The 12,602-nt window shown below is 37.9% G+C and overlaps 1 non-coding gene across 1 annotated transcript; it reads right to left on the bottom strand.

Moving 5' to 3' along the window:
* Positions 1 to 1,147: 1,147 nt before the first annotated feature.
* On the bottom strand, positions 1,148 to 1,252 carry LOC132061705 (small nucleolar RNA R71). The gene has a single exon (XR_009416125.1). It is a non-coding gene; the product is annotated as a small nucleolar RNA R71 (small nucleolar RNA).
* Between the last annotated feature and the right edge of the window lie 11,350 nt (positions 1,253 to 12,602).

The following is a 12,602-nucleotide window of genomic DNA, read 5'->3' as shown; positions in this document are numbered from 1 at the left end:
TGATTGGGTTTGTGATTGATATACACATAATGGATTATTAGGGTTTATTTATTCTTCATTCTTCATTGTTAATTAATGATTGCAAACATTGATTAAAGCCATAACCCTTGATTTATTTGGGAAAATAATTAGGGTTGGTAAGAATAAATAACAAGAACTCAAAGCTTTAAACTTTGTTTAATAAATTCACTTAGGAATAAGAAGAATTTACTTGGCATGATTAATCGTTCTTCATAGTTACTTTCTTACATTTGGAAAAATCATAGAAAGAGATAATCTTTATTTATTAGGAAATAGTAGAGATTCATATTGAGATTAAGTGCATTCATATAATGATCCATTAGAAGTATATCAAGATCAATACCCATGATCATACACTCTATCTAACAGGGACACAACCTTAGTTTCTTTTACCATAAATTACCGCCCAAAGCAATTAGTTAGAAATTAGTCATAAAAAAACCAACTTTGACCAAAATCATCGGATTAAGACATTAGACCTAAATTTAGCATTCTACGACTTTAGTAACCTTTTCACACCATATTCCCTGCGGGATTCGACCCCAACCTTGTTGATTTACTATATTTGACAACGTCGTTCTTGCGGGGAATACGGTTTTGAAATTACTAAATAGTGTTTGCTTTGATTGAAGTCTTTTGCTTATTCCATCACACCTTGTTTGCTACTCTGTGTAAACCAGGTTAACATGAATTAGAATCAGCAAAAATCAACGTCTTTGGTAACCAGGGGAATCGATTGAATAATCAGGTGAATAAATCAAATGAAGAGAATGTTTTCGCTGATCTTGTTCCAGAGGAGGATTATGCATCTGCTATTGTTCATCCTCGAGTTGGAGCTGCAAGCATGAAAATAGACTCCTCTCTATACCAGTTGTTGAAGCTTGAGGGATACTTTCGGAACTCTACCGTGACCCTCTATGTCATTTGCAGAATTTTGTGGATGTGTTTGCTAACCACATCCAGAACAACGTTTCACAAGATGTTATTTGGCTGAGGTTATTCAAATATTCCTTAGCTGGAGATGCAAGAACATGGTTTGAGAAGCTACCCCGAAATTCGAATACTACATGGGCAGAGATGGTGACTGCTTTTCTCACAAAATGGTACCCTCCTAGCAGAAAGGGTAAAATTCAGGACAAGATCTATGAATTTAACCGCGACCGGGGGAGCAGCTATATGAAGCCTGGGAGAGATTCAAGGAGTATTTACAGAAGAGTCCGAATCATGGTTTTCGGGAGCACATATTAATGGAGAAGTTCTACCGAGGGCTAGATCCAGTGACGCAGTCAGTTGCTAATAATGCAACTGATGGTTGTTTCATGTACAAATCTTATCGATGAGTGACCAACATACTTAACAAGCTGACTACTCATAATCAGGCTTGGCACTCAAACAATGCTGATGTTGTACCGTATGGTAGTGCTATGATCCAGAATATGGTAAAGGAGAATCAAGATACCCAGCAAACATTGGCAGAACTTGCAACAAATATTTCCTTGCTAACAAAGAAGTTTGATGAAACCCAGATTAAGAAGGTAAATATTTGTGAGGATGATACAGTTATGCCAAAAGGGATGTACCATACTCAAGATGGTCCGTTTCATGATAGGCCCCCTATGCAGGTTGAAGATGCTAACTATGTAAATAACTCTTAAGGGGGTTATCAAAGACAGAACTACCAAGGTGGTTACCAGAATCAGAATCAATGGAGACCTCAGCAAGGTCAAGGTGCTTATAATAACTTAGGAAACTACAACAATAATTATGGTGGTGCGAACCAAGGGAGCTACAACAACAGTAACAATTTTGGGAACAAGAGTTCAAATCCTTATATACCACCGAAAATGGATCAACGAGCAAGGTAGTTCGAAGGTTGAAGCAATGCTTAAGAAGATTCTGGCAAATCAGTCTAAGTCTGAAAGGACTTTATCTGGGCTGACAGAGATAGTGGGTTCCCATACAGCAGCTATTTAGAAGCTCGAGTCACAGATGAGGGATATTTCTAGAGAGCAGCAACCTCCTAAAAAGGGAGGACTTCCGGTGACACTATTCTGAATCCGAAGAATGGGGGAGGCGGTGTAGATCGTGTGTTTGCCATCACTATTAGGAGTGGTAAAATACTCCAAAGGGATGATAAGAAAGTGATTGATCTTGAGCCGATAGAAGAAGAGAATGAGGTGCAGTCTGAAGCACCCATTATTGTTGATGAGAATCCTGCTGACAAGAAGGTTGTTGATATTCCAGAGATAGTGAAGGAAGCTGATAACACGAGCAAGCAGACTGTAAAAGGGGCTCTCCGCCCTTTGACTCAGCTTTTCAAGTCTAAACCTCCCTTTCCTCAGAGGTTGGTAAAGAAGAGGAGGATGCTAAGTTCGAGAAGTTTTATGATCAGTTGAAGCAGTTATCTCTAAATTTTTCCTTCTTGGAAGTTGTTAAAGAGATGCCCGGTTTTGCTAAATATTTGAAGGACCTGCTGACCAAGAAGAAAACGGTTCAACATGAAACCGTGAATTTGACTTACATTGTGAGTTCCATCATCTCAACTATAACTGTTCAGAAAAAAGGGAGATCCTGGGGCGTTCACCATTCCTTGTTCTGTTGGGCACCATGATTTTGCTCGAGCTTTGTGTGATAATGGGGCGAGTATTAATCTGATGCCTCTTTCTATATACAAACAATCAGGTTTGGGGATGCCAAGGCCAACTACTATGAGGTTACAAATGGCTCATAGGTCTATCAAAAGACCTGTTGGGGTGGTTGATGATGTACTTGGGCGGGTGAATTTATGTTGCCCGCTGATTTTGTGATTCTTGACTGTGCTGTTGATCGAGACATTCCTATTATTTTGGGGAGACCTTTCCTTGCTACAGGGAGAGCTCTGATGGATTCGGAGAAAAATGAAATCAAGTTCCGAGTCAACGATGAAGAAGTTACTTTTCAGGCTAGCAAGGGGATAAAGTTACCAAGTGCTTACAAGAGTATTTCGATAATTGATTCATTTGATGTTCTTTGATGAAGCGGTGGAGTTCAAGATGGAAAAAGAAAGTTTGGGTGAAGCTCTAGCTGGTATTCTTATGAACTTTGATGCTGAGGACATGGAAGGGTATGTGGAGACAATTAATTCACTTGTTGGGTTGGGTTCATATTCTTACCACCTAAAGAAGCTAAATCTTGATCTGAAAAATAGAACAACTCCTCCAGCAAAGCCTTCGATCATTGAGCCACCTAAGTTGGAGCTTAAGCAGCTCCTGTCACATCTCAAGTATGAGTTACTTGGTCCGGACAATACATTGCCGGTGATTATTTCAGCCCTACTGACTGAGGAGCAGATCCTACAGCTTTTAGAGGTGTTGCGGGAATATAGGCGTCTTTATTGGTTGGACCATAGCAGAAATTTGGGGTATCCCATCTGGGATCTGTGAGCATAAAATCCAGTTGGAGGAGGATAGCAAACCTAGTGTAGAGCATCAGAGGAGACTGAATGAGAATATGCAAGAGGTCATCAAGAAAGAGATCATCAAATGGTTAGATGCGGGAGTGGTTTACCCGATTGCTGATAGTAAATGGGTGAGCCCAATCTAATGTGTTCCTAAGAAGGGCAGCATCACTGTTGTGTTGAATGCAAAGAATGAGCTGATCCCAACAAGAACTGTCACTGGATGGAGAGTTTGCATGGACTATCACAAGCTCAACACTGCCACATGCAAGGACCATTTCCCTATGCCATTTATTGATCAAATGCTTGATCGGCTAGCGGGGCATTCCTACTATTACTTCCTTGATAGTTATTCGGGCTACAATCAGATCAACATTTCTTTAGAAGATCAGGAGAAGACTACTTTCACTTGTCCTTATGGGACGTTTGCATTTAGCCAGATGCCTTTTGGTTTGTGTAATGCACCGGCCCACTTTTCAGTGCATGATGTCAATCTTCTCTGACATAGTAGAGGACTTCTTGGAAGTGTTCATGGATGACTTCTCTGTTGTGGGTGATTCGTTTGAAGATTGTCTTGACCATCTGGGTCAAGTGCTGAAAAGATGTGAGGAGACAAATCTCGTGCTAAATTGGGAGAAGTGCCATTTTATGGTGAAGGAAGGGATGGTCCTCGGTCACAAAATCTTTGAAAAAGGAATTGAGGTCGATCAAGCGAAATTTGATGTGATTGCAAAACTTCCACCACCTATCTCAGTCAAAGGTGTCTGAAGTTTCTTAGGACATGCTGAGTTCTACAGGCGCTTCATCAAAGATTTCTCTAAGATTGCTAACCCGATGTGAAAGCTTCTTGAAAAAGAGGCTAAGTTTGATGATAAATGCCGGAAGGCGTTTGAGGAGTTAAAAGAGCGTCTCACTACTGCTCTTATTATTGTTGCTTACCCTGGTCCTTGCCCTTTGAACTGATGTGTGATGCTAGTTGTTTCGCAATAGGTGCTTTGATTGGGCAGAGGCACAATAAAATTATACACCCGATCTATTATGCAAGCAGAACATTGAATGCTGCCCAGATGAATTACACAGTGATGGAGCAAGAGCTGCTTGCCATTGTGTTTACTTTTGAGAAGTTTAGGGCCTATTTGTTAGGGTCCAAAGTCGTGGTATACACTGATCATGCAGCACTGAGATACCTTATGGCAAAGAAGGAAGCAAAGCCGCGACTGATCCGATGGGTACTATTGCTGCAAGAGTTTGATTTTGAGGTGAAGGATCGCAAGGCACCGAAAATCGGAGTCTTCGACCATCTCTCTCCAGAAGAAGGTGGGAGACCTTCGATAAGCTAGATATAGATGATGCGTTTCTAGATGAGGGTGTTACCGTGTCAATGGAGGTAGCACCGTGGTATGTCGACATTGCCAATTATTGGTAATGTGCATAGTTTCGAAGATATCAAAGCTTACCAAAAAGAAGAAGTTCTTGCGGGATTCTCGGTAGTACACCGGGACGAGCCTTATTTGTTCCGAATATGCGCTGACAACATCATTCGGCGTTGTGTTCCTGAAAGTGAAGTGATGGAGATTCTAAAAGCATGCCATGACTCTCCTGTTGGGGGTCATCATAGTGGTAACCGGACTGCGGCTAAGGTACTTGAATGCGGTTATTACTGGCTGACTATCTTTCATGATGCTAATCTATTAGTGCGGTCTTGCGATCAATGTCAGAGGCAAGGGAATATAGACAGAAGGCAAGATATGCCTATGAAATTTGTTATGGAGGTAGAAGTGTTCGATGTCTGGAGGATTGACTTTATGGGACCCTTTGTGCGTTCAGGTGGCATGAAATACATCTTGGTTGCTGTGGATTATGTGTCAAAACGGGTAGAAGCGGTGGCTTTACCTAATAACGAGGCCAAGAGTGTCATGGGGTTCCTCAAGAAGAACATATTTACTCGCTTTGGTACTCCGAGGGCTATAATCAGCGATGGTCGGTCCCACTTTTGTAATAGAGCTTTCGCGGGATTGATGGAGAAATATGGTGTAAAACATAGGGTGGCAACACCTTATCACCCTCAGACAAGTGGGCAGGTTGAGGTATCCAATAGGGAGATCAAGAGTATTCTAGCAAAAACTGTGAATGCAAATAGAACTGATTGGGCCCGCAAGCTCGATGATGCTCTATGGGCATACCGGACTGCTTTCAAGACTCCTATTGGGACTTCACCCTTTAAGCTTGTTTTCGAAAAAGCTTGTCACTTGCCGGTTGAACTTGAGCACAAGGCTATGTGGGCTTTGAAGAAATTGAATATGGATTGGGAAGAAGCGACCAAGCTCAGGTTGTTTCAACTAAATGAGATGGATGAGTTTCGGTACCAGGCGTATGAGAGTGCAACACTATATAAAGAAAGGATGAAACAATATCATGACAAGAAAATCCTGAAGTGAGAGTTCTACAAGGGTGGTGTTTCTTTGTTTAACTCTCGGTTGAAGTTGCTACCTATTAAGCTAAAATCAAGGTGGTCTGGTCCGTTTGAGGTGGTAGGTGTTTCACCCCATGGAGCGATTGAGTTAAAGTCCGGAGATAGAACTCAGACATTTAAGGTGAATAGGCAGAGGTTGAAGCACTATCACGGGATGGTTTCAGAAGACAGAATTGTCGACCGATACCGGTTAAAACACCTCGGAACGAACAATGATCTGGTGTACGCAGATAAGGAGTGAATGACTATCCTTTGTCGTGCCGCGACGTTAAATCAAGTGCTTCTTAGGAGGCAACCCAAGTGTAATGTTTATTTTTTTTATTTTATTTGCAGCATATAGGGAAATGTTTGTTTTGGTGCAGGATGCAAAGGGTAGAAAATGGAGATGATCTACGCCAGAATCTACGGTCCGTATAAAACATACGATCCATAGATGGAAGCGTAGATTGAAGACGAAAAAAATGGTTCTCTATTAATGATCTACGCCAGAATCTACGGTCCGTATAAAACATACGGTCCGTAGATGGAAGCGTAGAACGTGAGTCAGGTAAAATCTCTTTCTGTCCTTGATTTACGCCATAACATACGAATCGTATAATTTATACGGACCGTAAAAATAAGCGTAAACCAAGGATCGTCAGATCAATTCGCCGTCGCAAATCTACGGACAGACATACGCCCCGTGTAATTTCTACGGGCGTAGATCTAATGCCAGGTAAGTTAAAAGAAAAAGACGGTAGGGTATTAATAAGATACATACGCGGTTAATTTTTGCTTCAATTTCAAATCCCCACATCATCCGTTTCTCTCCTTCTCCAACTCAAATTCTTTCCACCCCAAAATTCACTCCATCCCTAAATTCACCCCCTATAATCCCTCCACTACCAAATCATAAACCCACTACCAAATCACATCCCTAAAAACACTCCCCACATATAATCAACAACCCCTCAACACAACCCTTCTCACCCGAAACAGTTGAAGCAAGAAGCAAAAGTCATTCTTTTTCTTACTAATACTCTTCAGTTTAATTAATCATCTGCGTCTCTATCAGGTTTGTTAATGCTCTCATACCCTAGTTATGATCTCATGTGTGATTTCCTAAATACCCTTAATGTGTGATTTCTGGGATTCTTACTGTATGGGGTATAGAAGCTTGAAATTAGATAGGGCGGGGATTTGGTTGTGTTGTGCTGAACAATGGACTCATGGGGAACGAGCATTCGAAACCCCCATTGGGTCGGTGGGCATTTCGAGTGTATATTTCTTAATTGATGTAACAATTCGTTATGCCCACCAACTGTTCGATAAAATGCTTGAATGAGAAAAAGAGTAGATTAGGGTGAAGTCTGAGTAACCCCGACATGATACGAGCAAAATAACAGGGTTCCATGTCTAAGAATAAGTTTTTTTCATAATGCCTTATCATGCTTTTATAGTATTTTGTCATGACTTTTATACTGCTTTGAGTTGCTTGTCTTGTGCCAAGGGTCCGTCGGAAACAACCTATCTACCTCTCAAGATAGGGAAGAAGTCTGCGTACACTCTATCCTCCCCAGATCCCACTTTGTGAGATTTCACTGAGTATATTATTGTTGTTGTTGTATGGATGACGATATAATTCCTACACAGAAAATTATTCAGAGAGGGCTTCACAAGTATTTGTCCACTATTATTTGGTAATTATCTATTGTTTGTCGGATGGTTGTAAGAATTTAAATTTTATTGGATTTAATTCATAAAATAGTTTAGACTATATTTTAAATATAGTTTAGACTATATTTTGAGTCATAATACATTTGTCATGTGTTGAAAACATTATTTAGCCTATACATAGATACTTCCTTTGGACCGAAAAATAAATATCAGAAAGTTTTTCATCTCTTTGTACTATTCTACACGTTCTCTCTCTTCTAAAATGGCTTTCACTTATTTTGTTTAAATATTCTTTTATTGTTGTCTTTTATGTTCTCTTTTAAAATTTGCTGGTAATATTTAAATTTTGCTGATTTCTGTATCCTCTAATTAAAATTAGAGAAGGGCTTGTTTAATCCTAGGGAAACATTTCACATTGCTGAAATAGTTTCTTAGGACAGTGTCTAGCACGACTCAAGTCATATTTACTAAATATATTTTTGTAGTAATATTTATTTTTCAAGTGCTGTTATGTTAATTTACTGAGTAAATAATATTAATTATTTTTATACTGGTTTTATTTTGTGATCTTCCCAACAATCTAAGAAACTATGGTAAATAATGTTACTTGTGAATTTATTGATAACACCGATGTTAGTGTTGTTATGGCTGCTCCTGTTCCCATCATCTTGCCAGATGTCCATGGTGTTGCAAATGCATTAATATGTTCACAATTTAGCCAAATGATGATGCCAAAATTCAGGTATGTAAATAGACGTGGTTACAAGTCCAAAGCCAATAATAAAACCTTCATGAAAAAATACACCTCAATGCAAGAGAATATTTGCGAGAAACGACAATCCCGTTAAGTCAAAAATAAATTTGGCTGAAGCGGATGATATAATTATTGCATCATTTCAGAAATAAATATTGAGGCCAATGTGAGAAATTGGGTGATAGACTATGGTGCTACTAGGCACATTTGTGTAAATAAAAATAATTTTGTGCCATACGCCCAAGTTGAGGAAGGAGAAGAAATTATTTATCTTGGTAACTCAAGGACAACTCAAGTTGTTGGGAAAGGAAAAGTTCTTCTCAAACTCACATCTGGTAAAATTCTAGCATTGAGTGATGTGTTGCATGTTCCTAATATCCGAACTAATTTGATTTCTGAAGGGATTGTTAGGAAAAGTTGGGGTGAAAGTATCTTTTGAAGAAAATGAGGTTGTGTTGACCCAAAATAATATTTTGGTGCGCAAAGGATCTTGTAACCGTGGTCTATTTGTTCTTAATGTTTCTAATGTTATTTGTGAAAATGAATTTACTTCTGCTTATATGGTTGAGTCTATTTCTTTGTGGCATGCTAGACTAGGACATATTAAACCGCATATATAGCGAAAATGGAATCGCTTGGTTTAATATCTGGTTTAGATTCAAATAATTTTGACAAATGTGAAATATGTCTTTGAAGCTAAAATTACTAAAAAGTCTTATTTTTCGGTAAATAGAGAAACTGAATTATTATCTTTGATTCACACTGATTTAGGTGATTTAAAGCAGACTATGACTAGAGGTGATAAAATATATTATGTGACTTTTATTGATGATTTTTCTAGATTTACTAAGTTGTATTTACTTAGAAATAAAAATGATGCTTTCAATGCATTTATTTCTTATAAAGCTGAGGTTGAAAATCAACTTAATAGAAAAATCAGAGAATTAGATCTGATAGAGGTGGAGAATATTTGTCCTTAAATGCTTTTTTTGAAAAAGAAGGTATTATTTATGAAATAACTCCGCCTTATTCACCTGAGTCTAATGGAGTAGCTGAAAGGAAGAATAGGGCATTGAAGAAAATGATGAATTCCATGTTAGTCAGTTCTAATGCATCTGATAATTTGTGGGGTGGAGTTATTTTATCCGCATGTCATTTACAAAATAGGATTCCTCATAAAAGAACTGGCAAAACTCCTTATGAATTGTGGAAAGGTTATAGACCTAATTCGAAATATTTAAAAGTGTGAGGGTATCTTGCTAAAGTTCTCTTTCCTAAACCTAAAAAGAGAAAAAATAGGTTCTAAAACTGCTGACTGTATGCTTATTGGATATGCTGAATATAGTGCTGCATGTAGATTTCTTGTGTTGAAAAGTGATGTGCTTGATTGCAATACTATAATTGAGACAAAAAATGCTTAATTTGAACATATTTTTCCAGTGTCTGATAAAATTTCTCATGCACCTGTTGAAAGAAATAATGAAATTACTCCTAATGAGGAACTGAGAAGGAGCAAAAGGCCTAGGAAGGAATATCTTTCTTATGGAAATGATTTTCAAACTTTTCTTGTCGTTAATGAACCATCAAATTATTTTGAAGCTATATCTTCTTCTGATGCAAAATTTTGGAAAGAGGCAACAAAAATGGAAATTGATTCTATCATGAAAAATAATACATGGATTTTAACTGATTTACCTCCTGGTGCAAAACCTATTGGTTGTAAATGGATTTTCAAAAAGAAGCTTAATCCTGATGGTTCTATAGATAAATATAAAGCTCGTTTAGTTGCAAAAGGATTTTCTCAAAAGTAAAATATTGATTATTTGGATACATTTGCACCAGTGACTAGAATTTCTTCTATTCGAGTTTTAATTGCCTTTACATCAATTCACAAACTTTTTATCCATCAAATGGATGCAAAAATAGCTTTCTTAAATGGTGATTTAGAAGAAGAGATTTATATGGTTCAACCTGAGGGATATGTAGCTTCCGGACAAGAAAATAAAGTTTGTAAATTAATGAAATCACTTTATGGCCTTAAGCAAGCTCCTAAACAGTGGCATGAGAAATTTGATCAAGTCTTAAGAAGACGGGTTTTCTTCTGTTGAGGTGGATAAATGTGTTTATAATAATGTGGTAGACAATGATTATGTGATAATATTCTTATATGTTGATGACATGCTCATATTTGGCACAAATTTATATATTGTGGAAAGTACCAAATTATTTTTGTCTACTAATTTCGATATAAAAGATCTGGGTGAAGTAAATATGATATTAGGAGTTAAAGTTATAAGGAGTGATGATAATATATTGTTGTCACAAGAACATTAGGTGGAGAGACTTCTTAAGAAATTTGAATGTTTTGAGGTGACACCTGTGACCACTCCTTATGATGCTAACTCTCAATTGAAAAAGAATAATGGTGACCCAGTTGCACAGTCTAAATATGCGCAGATTATTGGGAGTCTGATGCATTTAATGAATTTTACAAGGCTTGATATAGCCTATGTTGTGTGTAGACTGAGTACATATACTCATAATCCTAATCATGAGCATTTGTCTGCATTAATTAGACTGATGAAATATTTGAGAGGAACCAAGAATTATGGTATCCTGCATGGTGGATTTCCTTTTACTTTAGAAGGGTGTTGTGATGCAAGCTGGATCTCTGATTCAGACGAGACAAAATTCGCTAGTGGCTATGTGTTCACCCTTGGTGGGGGTCCAATATAGTGGAAATCAGCTAAGCAGACGATCATTGCTAGATCGACTATAGAGTCAGAGTTTGTAGCTCTGGAGTTAGCTGGTTTTAAGGCTGAGTGGCTAAGAATTTTCTTAGCGAATATGCCTTTAATAAAGGATGAGTTGCCTCTTGTGTTTATGCATTGTGATTGTCAAGTGACAATAGCTATTGAAAAGAATAAATCTTATAATTGTAAGAGCAGACACATGAAATTGAGACATGATGTCGTTAAACAGTTGTTGAGAGATGGAATAATTTCCATTAATTATGCGAAGTCAGAAGTGAATTTGGCCGATCCTCTGACTAAACCTGTGGGAAGAAAATTAATTCTTCAAACCTCAAGAGAGATGGGGTTAAGGCCATATGATTGTCAATAGAGATGGTAACCCAACCTATGTGATTGGAGATCCCATGAAGTAGGTTCATATGGGTAATAACAAGTCGATATTGACTCTGCGCACTTAAAGAGAGTGCTTGAACTGCTACTAATTGTGAGGATGAGTTATTAACTCTTAATGAATTCATAGTCCTTATGGATGGTATATTTAAAGCAGTGTACACTTGATGAATTCACCTATATGAGAGTGGAGTGGAGCCGCTCCTATGAGACGTTGATCTAGTCTCTAGAGCTCTCATGAATAACCACGCACGCGCATGGCCTAGGGCTCAAAACCGTGTTGAACAGCAAAATTATGGATTCGAAATGTGACTGATAAAGTCTCTGACTTACAATGAGAATTATTAGTTCATAGAAATTTTATATTTCACCAGTAGTTCTATAAGTTAAATTTTATCGGTCTAAGTTTGGTTCATAGCCCAAAAGGCACCAAACCTACTGCATTTCAGACATGCAAATTCAGCAAGTTTTACATTTTCTAAAAATATTGAAATAGTGGGGGACTGTAGTGTATTTCAAATATTTTTGATACTTGGCATATTTTAAATATGTTGACACTTGGCAATGATGACCAAGTGTCTTATGCTTAATATCATGTTGGCAATTTCATGGATGAGTCATAATACACTTTTCATGTGTTGAAATATTCTTTAGCCTATAAATAGACACTCTTTTGGAAGAATTAGCTATAGGTGACCTTTTAGTTGTGAAATTAGTATAGGTGACTCATAGGGACCACTTGAAAGCAAAACCCAATTAAATTTGAGATTAAGAAAATTAGGGTCCAAAATGTATTTTTTCAAACTTCTTAATCTTTTACAAAATATAAAAAGACCCCAACTTAATCCAAAAAACCCATCAATTTTTTTTTTTAAAAAAAAGTTTTGAATTTTTTATTTGCTTTTTCATCAGCCATCACCCCTCCTCCTCGCACCCCTCCCCCGCCCCCCTCCCCACCAAAAAAAAAAGTTTTGAATTTTTTTTAATTTATTTTATTTTCTTTTTCACCAGCCACCCCTTTCTCCTCCTCCAACCCTCCCCCCCCCCCCCCCCCCCCCCCGCCCCCCCCCTCCCCCCAATTTTTTTTTAAAAAAAAAGTTTTAATTTTCTTTATTTGTT

Source organism: Lycium ferocissimum, chromosome 6, assembly GCF_029784015.1.
Source record: "Lycium ferocissimum isolate CSIRO_LF1 chromosome 6, AGI_CSIRO_Lferr_CH_V1, whole genome shotgun sequence".
NCBI classification, from domain to species: domain Eukaryota; kingdom Viridiplantae; phylum Streptophyta; class Magnoliopsida; order Solanales; family Solanaceae; genus Lycium; species Lycium ferocissimum.
The sequence above is the reverse complement of the archived record's forward strand: the minus strand, read 5'-3'. Positions and strand labels throughout refer to the sequence as shown.